A 13,657-nucleotide genomic window follows, 5' to 3' on the forward strand; every position below is an offset into this window, starting at 1 on the left:
AATTTCAAGGAGCATGATTGCTGAATCATATGGTGAGAGTATGTTTAGTTTTACCCTATCTTCCAAAGTGCCTGTACCATTTTGCATTCCTACCAGCAATGAATGAGAGTTCTTGTGGCTCCACATTCTTGTCAGCGTTTGATGTCAAAGAATAGAGAAGGGAGTAGATAGTAGACAAGATTATACCCACCCCTTCCTCTGGAGCGCCCACTGCTGCACTGAAATACATGTTTCTATGTCTCTCTTGAGGCCAATGACTACTTATTCATCTTTGTATAGTAAGAAGTATAGGGTCTGGCAGAGAGTAGATGCTCTCACTATTTGTGGAATAAATAAGTAAAACAGTCACAAGTGATATTACCACTTTCTGGAGAAATCTCTGTGGCAGTGATTCTTAACCTTGTCTGCACATTGGAACCACTAGGGAAACCGCAGGAAAATGCAGAAGCCTAGGTCTCACTCTCAGAATTTCTAATTTGGATGTTCTTGGGTAAGGCCTGGACATGAGGATTTTTAAAATATTGCCAGGTGACGGTAATATAGGTATTCCCCAATTTTTGAAAGTTCCCTTTCCACCACATCACTTTTACAAAAGACTACGTTAGTTCCTGTTTTGGCTAAAAACAACAAAAATCCAGGGAGGATTTTCGCTTTTACAGAGAATGGTGAAAAGCTAAAATAGCGTTAAGCATTTGTTTTGCAGGGAGCAGTTAAAGAGGCAGAGTTTCACCCCGAGCAGTGAGAGTGGCACCACCAAGCCCCCTCTCCGGGAACCGTATTCAGCATCTCAGCATCAAGCTGCCATAGCTCTGAACTGTGTCTGTGAGTATCTGTGCTTTATCTTGATTTATTTAGTGCACCCGCAAGCAAGATGCATCCTAAGGTAATTGCTTTTTTGATTTACACCATCTTGGCTTCAAAAGGTTTCATAGGAACGTTCTACTTCCCGAAAGCAGGGGAAACCTGCTTTCCAGTATACAGTCCAGACTAAGAAGCACTCGAGGGAGCATCCGAATCCCTTGGAGGGCTTGTTAAAACACGGATTGCTGGGCTTCACCCCCGGAGTGTCTGATTCAGTAGGTTTGGGGCCCAAGAATGTGCTTTTTTTTTTTTTTTTTTGGCTGTACGCGGGCCTCTCACTGCTGTGGCCCCTCCCGTTGCGGAGCACAGGCTCCGGACGCACAGGCTCAGTGGCCATGGCTCACGGGCCCAGCCGCTCCGCGGCATGTGGGAACTTCCCAGACCGGGGCACGAACCCGTGTCCCCTGCCTCGGCAGGCGGACTCTCAACCACTGCGCCACCAGGGAAGCCCCAGAATGTGCGTTTTTAACCAGATCCCAGGTGATGCTGATGTTGCTGGCCCAGAATAGAATAGACTAGAAAGAGAGATCACATTCAGCTGTGAACAACCCACTCTTCCTTTCTCTTATTAACTTCATAATTGGCCCCAGGGATGGACTTATGAGTAGTGTACTCTTACTACATATTTTAAATATTTTAATATATGCCCTCATACTTCCCCCAAAAGAATTTGCAGTGGTAGTATGATTTGAAGAGAAATGGAAAAAGTTATCTGGTAATTACTAATTCACTTTTTTGGCTATTAAAAGCTTATCAAGGCCTTTAACACAAATATTACATATAATGCAGATTTCCTCCTTGGAGGAAATAGAACCCTGGGCTCAGGGGGGAGAAAGAAGATAGTGAAGGCAGACTAGGATGGGGACATGCAAAATTACTGATTTAATATCCACTGAGAACTGCCTGGGTTTTGACCCTCAGGGTTTTGATTCCTGACAGCCCAGGAATCCTGTCTTTAGTCACTGGCTGTTCTGTTCCTTATCTCCACTTGTCCCCACCCCAGCACGAATCATACCCTAACCTCCCAGACTGACTAAGTACTGCAACCTATTTTGTTCTCCTGTTCAAGTTCCTCTTTGATCAACACATTTTGCCTCTCTGGGTTTCAGCGGTGTCATCTGTCAAGTGGGGAAAGGAGGATGAGGGAACAACACAGAGGCCAACTTGGATATTTGGTCACTGTGATTTCTACACTAATTCCCTAGCTTTGGGGCAGAGTAGTACAAAGGCTGGCAAACCTCAGCTTCGCTCTGGAACACCCAGCCTCAGAAAGGGACTGAAGGGAAGTGAGTTCGTTCTTCCTTAATTGCCTTATGGGGTCAACCAGGTGTACAGAAAAGAGACCTGGACTGAGAATTAGGCGTCCTAGGTATCACCTAAAAAGAAACCAACCAACAAACAAAAAAACCCGCACAGCCTAAAAGTTGAGTGTTTTATTCTGGGACCTTACAGAGGACTATAGCCTGGGACACAGCTTCTCAGATAGCTCGGAGGACTGTTCCAAAAAGGTAAGAAAGGAGCCAGCTTATGTAGGAGTTTTGCTGAAAACATGTAGTCAAATATCAAAAGATTGCTGCTAGTCACAAAAAAACAGACTTCTCAAGTTAATGACTTCAGTGCTTTTCTATGTATGGAAAGATGCAAGAGTCTTGGCTCATTGAAATTATTCCTTTGAAAGGCATCTTAACTATCTAGGGCTAGTATCCTGTTTTTCTCCATCCTGAATTCCCCTCAGGGTGCACGGTCAGGGGCGGCTACAGTGGCTGATGGCTTGATGGTGTGGTCCCAGTTCTACTTTCCACCTTCTATGAGATTTGGGGCAGTCATTTCGCCTTTATGGGCCTTCTTGTTCCCTCATTTGTTAAATAGAGTTAGCTATGGCATGGGCGTGTTTGGAGGATCAAATGGGAGATTGGAAGTGAAAGCACATGGTGCTTATCAAAGTATATATTTTATACTGGGGCCCAGGAGCCCACTGTCCTTTCAGAATATTGTAACTGAGAAGGGGCACCACAGTACTTCTATCTTCACCCCATTCTATAAACATCATCAAACACGGTAGAACATACCCAAATAAACCAGAATGCATTTGTGCTCATAAAGAAAGATATGGCAGAAGCTCAGTTGGAAATCCAATCCAGGTTGGTTCCAGAAACACATTTTATACTGAATTTTGCATCCATGATTCCCCCTACTTCTCATACACATCCCACCTTTCAGCTCAGTCCCCGGGCCATATTCTTTTTCTCTAGCTCATAATCCCCAAACTCAAGGGAAAATATCCTTGCTGGGCTCTGACTCTCAAAAGGAAGAGAGAAGATTGCCAGTGGCTTAGAAAGGACAATGCTCCTAGCCCCTGAACAGACCCCGGCACCTTCTAAAGGAGAAATCTCTTGTAAGCTGTGCTGTTCCATGAGCAGTGGGCCTTGGCCAAACCAGAACTGAGGAACTCTCCTCCCTTCATTGAACATTTAGAACTGTATTTTAGGTTGTTTTGTTGGTTTTATAATAAGTATGCATGACTTTAGTAAGCAGAGGAACCAAGGATTTTTATTTAACTATAAAAATACTTTATTATTGGTAGAACATTGGTCAGAATTTTTATTGTATTCTGTTTTTGTTGATTGTTGTTTTGAAGTATACATATATAGTAGGGACAATATTTTGAGAGTACTAAACCAATGTTATTTTCATCCTCTGTAACTCATAGTTCTTAGCGTTACTGAGGCTCCCATATCAACCCAGACCAGAATAGAGAAGATACTCCTTTAGCTGTTATCCATGAGGCCTGGTGTCCCACAGGATAGGAGGCTATGGTGAGGATTGTTCATTCTGAAGATGGAGATGTGTGGGAACGGAGAGACAGTAGATCCAGAGGGAGATAGAGATGGTCAAATGCCAATGCTGGGGTTCTAGGCCCCCCTTCCTGGCTGAACCTCAAGGTGAGGAGACTGTAGAGACATCTGGCTGGGCATTGGGGATCCCAGCCAGTTAATTGGATTTGGTGACTCCATTCCCAGGGCATGATCTGGAGAGGCTGCAGGCCTCTAGGAGCCCAGACTTTAGCTTCTCTATATCCAACCTGGAAAGAATGATGGTGTGGTCTCAGAGAAGGCAGGAGAGCAGAGGCAGTTCTCTATAGCCTGTGTGTGGCAGAGTATCTAGGAATTCCCAACGGCCTTAGTAAGGTAACACAAAGGGGCTTAAGCCTGATGGAATAGCCAATCTGGAGTCAGGATGAAAAAAACGCCAGTATATAGATGCTTTTTTAAATCAGAAGGAATGTGTCTGAGAACTCAGGCTCCAGGTATGTGTGCCAGTGAGAAACAAAAGATTGGATGAGGCCAGTCCAGAGGCCAGGCTAGGAAGCAGGAAACATGTGGATCTGAGTCCTCCTCTCTCCTGGTGCTGCGAGGTCATATAAGCTCCCACTTACCCCAAATGTCTTTTTAAAAGGAGTGGGAGGGCTTCCCTGGTGGCTGAGTGGTTGAGAGTCCGCCTGCCGATGCAGGGGACACGGGTTCGTGCCCCGGTCCGGGAGGATCCCACATGCCGCGGAGCGGCTGGGCTCGTGGGCCATGGCTGCTGAGCCTGAGCGTCGGGAGCCTGTGCTCCGCAACGGGAGAGGCCACAGCAGTGAGAGGCCCGCCTAGCACAAAAAAAAAAAAAAAAAAAAAAAAAATGGAGTGGGAGAGGAAATGGAGAGAACTGAGCATTTTTGCAAACTCTGGATCATTCAAAAGAGATTATTTAAATTGAACAAATGGAGATACGGATGATTTGAAACTTTTCCGTCTCTCACTACTCATGGGTTGGGAATTTGAGGGGGAAATTAGATCAGTTATGGAAAGATAAAGAAGTTTTATTTCCTTTGTACAACTGAGTAGTGCAATGTGTAAAAGTCCAATGCTGCTCCACATATGTGCTGTTAGTTGGATGATATCAATTGTTTACCCCTTGGTTTTGCGTGCTTTCTTGATTTGCACAATATTTAGTCCTAGAATCCTTGAAAAACAATCTACACACACATAGTAACATCATAGTCCAGCTACTGCCATGACCACAGCCCTGATTCCGAGTCACCAGACTCCACACCTGGTCTGAGGTCACCCTGGGTTCTAAAGGCACCTGGAACACCTCTGTGAGCTGTCATTAAAATATTTTGCCTACTTTCATCATCCCAGCTTTATATTCTTCTAGAAGAAATGTCCAAGAATTGTGTTATAGCCCCCAATTTTAAAAAGTAGTTTTCAGAGTGTTTTATTTGTGTTATGTCATATAGTCCCAACAACTTTGTGAGTTAGATGGAAGAAATGGTAGTAGTTCCATTTTACAGTAAAAAAATCAATTCCCAGAAGCTTAAGTGTTATCTGTCAGGGCCCAGTCATGAAAACAGAAAGCATATTAGGTCCTTCAAGAGAGAGAATTCATTATAGGGGATTGGTTGCAGGCATTTGCACACCAGCTTGTGAAATTCAGAGATGCCATCTTGATAGTTGAAAATTATACATGGTGAATGATCTATATTACAAAAATCATATATATTACAAATCAGGTTTCTTTTTGTTTTTGTTTTCCTGGAGAGTTGGTTATTAAATATTTACCAGCACATCACTGGTTATAGGTATTAGAGGACTGGGAAAAAAGGGAACATTGACGTAACAGAGCTAGTAACTGGAGAAAGCAGTTACCATCCCAGGACAAGAACACGAAGGAAAGAGGTTAGGTTACGAAAACCTAGGAGGTCAGAGGAGGGGCCCCCAGAGCCTGGGCTCAGACTGCAGAGGAGTGGCTGCTCCCGTGGTGCTGATACAGCTGAGGGGCACAATGATACTGCATAGGGGTGCTGAAGGGGCATGGAGGCCACAACCTACCACTGATGCTGGGGTGAATCTGATAGGGATAGCAAGCCAGCAGAAAGGAGCGTGTCCTTCCTCCTCCTCCTGCCTTGAGTCTCCCTCAAGTGCCCCTATTGGCAGAGCTTAACAGGGAGCAGCGGCAATGGAGAAATGTGGTTTGCAGAGTCCCCAGCTGCAGCGTTTAAAGCCAGATACAGAAGATGGGTGGGGGTGAGAGACAATAGCTTAAAAACTAGCACATTAAGGGACTTGCCAAAGGTCACATAGTATGTGTCATCTGCCTTGTTCCCTTGGTATTTCAGGGCCTAGGCAAGTCCCTGGTATATAGTATGCACTCAGTAAACAATTGTGGAAGGGAAGAAGGCAGGCCAGAATAGCCCAGCACACATTCAAAGGCAAGAAGAGTCCAAAATATCCTTGGTCTCCACTCCCCCAACCCCCAGTGTAAGCACAATCACAGCATGGAGTATGTCTTCATACTTGACCCGGTTGTCTCCCAGTGCTGCTGTGGGAGCTGCCTAAGGAGGTACTACGGCCTGGTGCTTTGGAGAAATGATCTGGATTCAAAGCCGGACCAACTATTTGAGTTGTGTGGCCTTGGGCAAATTACTCAACATCTCTAAGGCTTGGTTTCCTCCTCTATAAAACTGAGAGAATAATAGTGTGTAAGGCTTAAACAAGGTAACAGTTTTTTGTGGCACATGTTCAATCAGCGCTCACTGTTACTCCCACCCGACACGCCAGAAGGGTGGTCAGATAAATAGCCAACTGAGGCCAGGCTGGGGCCAGTGAACCCGTCGTTGTTCTGGGCTTCCCCTCCCTGCTCTCCAGTGCTGGCCGAGACCCGGGCTGGAGGAGCAGGGATCTGCCCAGGACTGCTACAGTCAGGCCAAGGGTTGCAAGATGGAGGCCAGGCTGGCCAGGCCCAGGCTCGGCAGCCCCGGAGGCTCCCATACACGGCACTGGGAACCTCACTGCGACTTGGAGATGGGAATCTGTGTGTTTCCTAACAGCTCTATGTTTCAAAGCAAGTTTACTCGCGACAGAAACAAACGCGGGTGTGGCGGTTCCTTGCATTCAAAACGAAACAGAAGGAAACAAAGAGAACCCCCGCCCCCAAGCCCCGGAAGGCCTGCAGACCTTTTCCCAGGCAAAATATGCAGCGAAAGAGGAGGGAGCGCCTTTGTGGCTGCTGCCCGGATTTAGAGCCTAGGAGCGCAGCCCTCTCGGGGTCTCAACTCCGGGGTCCCGTGGCTCAAAGGCACCGCGGCCCCAGAGGCGGGGCGGGTGAAGCTCGTCCCGCCCAACGCCGGTCCGAGCCGCTCTCCCAGCCGGGTCCCGGGCCGCGGTGGGCGGGAGCACCGCCGGGCTGAACGCGCCCTGCCCCGGGAAGCACCCGCTCCCCCTGCCGGAATCCCGGGAATGTCGCCGGTACGGGAAGCATCTGGACGGCCTCTAGGCAGAGGGAGGGGTCAAACCTGGAATTTCTCGGGTGCTTTTGCACAAATTCCCCTCAGGCTTTTCAGCCCAGCGAAGTTGAAGCCCACGAGTGTGAGAAGGAAGTCGCCTGCTTCTTCTCGGGGCCGACTTTCTCGCGGCAAAGGCTCCCAATCCCCTCTCTACGAGCACCCAAATGCTCGGACACCCTTCCCGGCTCGAAAGATCCCTTCTTTGTGTCTGAGAGAGGAAAGCCTTCCCCGCCTGGAAACCCACAGGGCCAGCCCGGGCAGGTGTTTCCAGCTGGATTGTCGCCATCTTGTGGCAGGATTGGGTGGCCACACTGGCGCATCGGCCAGACCATCCTGTCTACGACTCTTTTAGGTCCCAGAAGTACCTTTCCTTCTTTCCCCCAACCAGCTAGGAATAGAAGAATTTAAATCATGTTCCCTGGGCACAGGAGTTGAACTATGAGGTGTCTGTCCCCTCCTCGCTCAACTGCACGAACGGTGTCTTCCTAAAGGCAGCCAAGTGTTAGCTGGAGAGACCAGCCTTACTGAGGGGCTCTGCCTCCTCAGGCACAAGAACCCACCTGAACGAGGTGCCCATCCCCCACCAATTTCCCACGATACAAACTAATGATTAAGAAGGCAGAGTCCTGCTCCTACTGCTTAGTAATGTTATTCTGCTTGATGAGTATTATTAAAGGACCCGTTATTAAAGACCCCCTGTTATTATTTAGCACGTAAAATGTATTCTGTAGTTTCAAAACACTCCGGCTGTTATCTCCTTGGGCTTTCCAAACACTTCAGAGAGGCAGGCAGGTGACAACTTCAGTTTATATAATAGGGAAACTGAGACACTGTAATTAGTGCCAAGTTCATGGATTGATGAGTCAACAGTAGTCGTTTCTTCCTGGATGATTACTGTCTTACTCCGAAGTGTCATAGATGCCAGTAGATGGTAAATAGACACCCCAACTTGGGAAACTAGTTTCTCTCACCCACTTTTACGACCCATTATAAATACATTAGAAACCCAATCCCAGAAGTTTTAAACCTTATGAGTCATGTGTTCATTGCATTGAACATATGGGTGATGTTAATTGCATTTTATTTTATTTTTACAAGTCAAACACAACCCATTAAGGTAAAAAAGCAAGGATGTTACAATCAGTAGACCAGATATACCTTGATTTGGAGGATAAATTGGTTTTCAAGCCATTCATTCATTATGAAAATACCCCATTCATTAGACATAACAAACATTTAAAAAGACCAATAAAAAACCGACCATCTTATTTTAAGTCTATTATCTTCTTAGAGACAAGAAAAACTACTTTCTGCTTTCAGACTTTCTTCTTTTCAAAAAAGTTTTCAGTCTTATGAGTAGGTGCACTCATATTACCAGAGGGCTTTAAGTTTCTTCAATAACTTTTTTCTTTCCAAAAGCAACAACAAAATTAATTGGTTTGCTCTGCTCATAGAAAGCGGTCACATAATGCACTCCACTTCTCCCTCTTCATCCTCCCTCCCCCGCAAAAGAAATATATCCTGTCATTCTGGAAGTCTCCAGTGGAAAGCCTTGGGCTTGAATGTGGAGTTGGGTCGGGGATGAGGCAAAGGAAGGTTTGAGAGGCTTGTCCTATCCCCAGTTGCTGAGTTAGCTTAGCCCCCAGCAAAGCTATAAAGTTGAGGAAGTTTGTCCTTGGAGGTTTCCCATACAACCTTTAGTGTTCTGTTTTTACACAGTTCTCACCCCAAATAATAAATTTCTAAATGTACCTGTTTAAAGAAGTTAAAGGAGTTGTTTGCTGGTTTGTGGGGGAGTCAGGCTAGACTTCTCAACCTTCCCTTATATTCATTCAACTCACTCATTCACTCAGAAGGGATGTATTTATAAATTGCATTAGTAAATAGCTACTCTTGATGGGCTTATGATAAGCAAGGCACTCAAATTCATTATTCCTATGCAGCAGTCCTTTGAAGCAGATTCTCATTATCCCCACTTTACAGGTGAGAAAACTAAAGTTTTTAAAAAAAAATCTCAAAAAACCTGCTTATAGTCACACAGCCAGAGGGAGAGCTGGGATAGGAACATAAGGTTGCAACTTCTGTGTACTCAGAAATATGAAGCTCCCTTCACCCTCTGGATTCCTTCAGGTAGGAAAACAAGACTCAGGAGTGTGATAGGTAAATAGGAAATGAATTGAAAAATAATACAGAGTGACAAAACATTCCCGACAAGCCTCATCCTTTTGTCTCTGTCTTAGGCCAGCTACACACGGTGGGATAGGGTGATGGGTTGATGGAGAAGCACATGACTCTCCAAACTTTTTCAGACTCCTTCAACTTCCAGCCAATGGGGAAGAGGGTTCTCCAAGGAAATCCCAGCCTTCACAGGGTATGAAGAAGGTCCAAAGCCCCAGGCAGTCCTAGTTAGAAAACAAATATGTAGGTGTTTACTAGTGTGGCAAATGCGAACTTTTCCAGGCAGTATGGTATACACTGAATAAGGAAAGGGTAACGTTACAATGGGGGCGGTGATTTCCACTCAACTGTGAGATTTAAGAAATTGATAGGAAATTGACAGGCAATGTGGAACAGTGTTTGAGAGTACTTGTCTGGAACCAGACTGACTGGATTGAAATCCCAGCTCCATCACTTATTAGCTGTATGACCTTGGGCCAGTAATTTGGCCTATCTGTGCCTCAGTTTCTTCATCTGTAAAATAGGAGTGATTATAGTACCTGCCTCATAAGGTTAATGTGAAGATTATATGAGTTAATATATGTGCTAAGAGCAGTGTCTGGTCCATGGTAAACACAATGCAAATATTCATATTTATTATCATTATGGTGGAGAGAAACTTTTCAGTCAAACTCATCTGGGCTCCTATCCCTGCTAGGTAGTCCTGGATAAGTTACCCAACATCATTGAGCTTCAGTGTTCTCAACTATAAAATAGGGAAATAACACCTATGTAGGCAGGGGCATTGTAAGGAGTGAGATAACATGCATGAAAATACCACAGTATTGGTCACATAGTAGTAGCTCAATAAATTCCCCTTTCCTTCCTTTCTTTAATATTAATGAACTTTTGGGGGTATGTTTAGTGGTAGCAAGAGAATAGTAAAAATGAAAATATACGTAAACTATAAATATATCTCATAATTAAAATATATAAATTAAGATATCTTTTATGTTAAAAAGATAACTCTGGGGACTTCCCTGGTGGTCCAGTGGTTGAGAATCCATCTTGCAATGCAGGGGATGCTGGTTCCATCCCTGGTTGGGGAACTAAGATCCCACATGCCACGGGGCAACTAAGCCCGCGGGCCACAACTACTGAGCCCACGCGCTCTGGAGCCCACAGGAAGCCGGAGCACCATAGCTAGAGAGAAGCCTTTGCGCTGCAATGAAGGATCCCACGTGCCCCAACTAAGACCCAAAGCAGCCAATAAATAAATAAAGCTTAAAAAAATAAAAAATAAAGACAACTCTGTGGCTGTAGGGATGTCATAGCACCCAGACATAAAATGGCAGCCAAGCAGGCCTGTTCCTCTGGAAAACTGTGGGGCATGTCAACAGCAAGCCTATCCCCCTCTTTCTGTGCAGTGTTTTGGTGGGGTTCAACCTTGCCTTCCTCTTCAGACTGTCTGGAGGCAGGATCTTTGGGAGAAGTAGGGGATGGGGTGAGGAAAGGGACTTGGAATGACTCACCCAGGGGTCACCATGCTCACCATTGCTTCAGCCCCTTTCCTTTTTCCTTGAAGTTGAGGTCTGAGGGACTGCAGCAGGGCTGAGGTGGAGGGAGAGGCTCAGGGTGGGTTTCTGGCACTCTACGACACCCTGGACCAGGTAGGGGTCCAGAGCACCCTTGCCCCTTGCTCTTCAAAGGGCAGCATCAGGAGCATCCAGGGTCCTGTTAGAAATGCAGAATCTCAGGTCCCACTCAAGACCTACTGAATGAGAATATTGTTTTAACAAGATTCTCGGGAGATTTTGATGCACATCGCAGTTTGAGAAGCACTGAGGTAGAGCCCACGAAGCCCACAGTAGCCACTTGGTCTGTATGGATGCTGGGACTGGGGCCTCTGCTTTAAAGTGTGTGTCTCCTCTTTGTTTCCTCTTCCTTTGAACCCACACTGTGTGCCTTATAAATGGAGAAGACAGTGGCTTACTATGGTGAGAGTGGCCACTTTAATTGATCATAACCCGCAAGATGCACAGAACTGGGAGGTGGCCCAGATGACAATTGAAAACTCACTTTGGTAGCAGGCAGGGTTGTGAGGGCAACAACAGGCCGTATCTATGGAGCACCTATATGTATCAGGCGCCTACTGTGTGCAAGCACTGTGGATGACACAAAGAAAGATATAGCATGGTATGTTGGAAAGCACTGATCTGGGAGTCATCAGGAGATCTGGGCTCTGGTCCAAACCACATTTTTAAGTAGCTGGGCAATTCCCCTCACCCCTCAACATCTTCCTTTCCCGTCTGAAAAACGAGTGGGTCAGATTAGAGAATACTAAATTCCCATCCAAATCTAAAGAGATGTGATTCTAGTAGCCCTAGCCTCAAAACCTTAGTCTAATTGAATAGACAAAACAATTTTAAATGATTACACATGAAACAGAGGGCAACCCAGGACAGGATGTGATTAAGGGCCGACTTGTGCGGAACTGGCAGCGTAGGGATCAAGGACTCCTGGAAGCTGTGTGTAAAGGGAAGTGTCTGGAACCTCCCTAAACTCCTCCTCCCTAACTAAACTCGCTCCCAGAGCCAATAGTGGGCTGAGGGGAGGGAGCCCGGGCTGGACTTCCAGACGTGGCCACTAGGTGGCGCTGTCCTGATGTGAAATCCATGGCTGCCAGCGAAGCTTCAAGGGAAAACCTTTGCTGCCCCTCTGGCTAAAGGGACAATACTGGCTTCCAGACGTTAGAAACACGGGTTTCTAAGATGCTGAGGAATTCAGAGCTCAGGGTCATCTTGTGTCTAAGCAGGAATCAGTTCAGTGCATACATTCTGCCCTGCTCGGCTGACATGAAAGAAGCAACTGGCAAGAATGTCAGCAGAGAGCACACGAAAGAGCCCACCTTCTCACACACACCCCTTTTTGGCCATCAAGGTGTAGGGAACCCCCCTTCCCACACTAGGTCTCTACCCCCACTTTCTTGTCCTGATTCTCACTTGCCCTACAAATAGCAGGGAATTTGAGCCTGAGTCAGAAGCCCTCCCTCCACATGCCCACCTCCAGGAGAGCTTCCTTCTCCCATGGAGAAGGAGAGGCTCCAATCCGGTCACTTTGTCCTGAGGTGAGCAGTGTCCACCCCAGAGCTACCAGAACTCTTCAACGTTCTCTCCATTTCATTTCTCTGCAAAAGGGGGTGTGTGGAAGGGAACCGTAGCATGTATGAAGGCGCTCTCCTATGTGCCAAACTCTGGGCTAGGTGCTTTGCATGTATTGCTCCGGAGTCCACTTCCTCTGCCCTGGTTCCCACTCCCCACTCCCACTCAGCCCTGGAAAAACAACACAAACAAACTGAAACCTTGTGAACTTTCAGCAATTACTCTGAAGCTAGGTGAAAGTGCACAGAACTTGCAGCCCTCACACCTTGGTCATTTTCAGTTCCCTTTCTTGACAGCCATGTGACAGTGTGATGTCATTTAACCTTTCTGAGCCTCAATTTTCACATCTGTAAAATGAAGTAGAAGCTATATAGAAACTCTTTTTTTAAAAAAAATTTCTTATTGTAGTAACTTTTTACTGAGGTGTAATTGACATCCTGCAAAGTGCACATCAGTGCACAGTCCATTGAATTTTCAGGCCAAACATCCAAATACTGAGACTGAGAACCAAATACTGCCAGTATCACAGAGACTCTCGTGCCTTCCGCGAGTCAATAACCTCCCCTACTCCCATCAGGGTGCATACCAGCCCAACTTTTAAGAGCACAAATTCATTTTTGCCTAATTTTATACTTAATATAAATGGAATCATACAATATGTACTCTTTCATCTCTGGCTTCTCTCATTAAACATCATGTTTTTACATGCAGCAATAATGGTTTGTTTATTCTATATGCTGTAACAAATTCCACGGTGTGACTATACAACAATTTATCCATTCTATATTTGTTGGCCATTTGGGTCATTGTTGGGGGGAGGGGAGGGGCAAAGTGGTGAGGCATTATGAATAGTGTTTCTCTGAACTTCCTAGTATCTTTTTCCTAATATTTTTTTATTGTGATAAAATACATATAACATAAATATTACTATCTTAACCATTTTTCAAAATTAAGATATAATTGACATATAAACATTATACTGGTTTCAGATGTACAACATGATTCAATATTTGTATTTATTGCAAAAGGATCACCACAATAAGTCTAGTTAACATCCATCATCTTGACCATTTTTTAGGATGTATTTCAGTAGTATTAAACGCATAATTTTGTGCAGCCATCACCACCATCCATCGCTATAACTCTTTCC

This window comes from Kogia breviceps, chromosome 11 (assembly GCF_026419965.1).
Source record: "Kogia breviceps isolate mKogBre1 chromosome 11, mKogBre1 haplotype 1, whole genome shotgun sequence".
Taxonomy (NCBI): Eukaryota; Metazoa; Chordata; class Mammalia; order Artiodactyla; family Physeteridae; genus Kogia; species Kogia breviceps.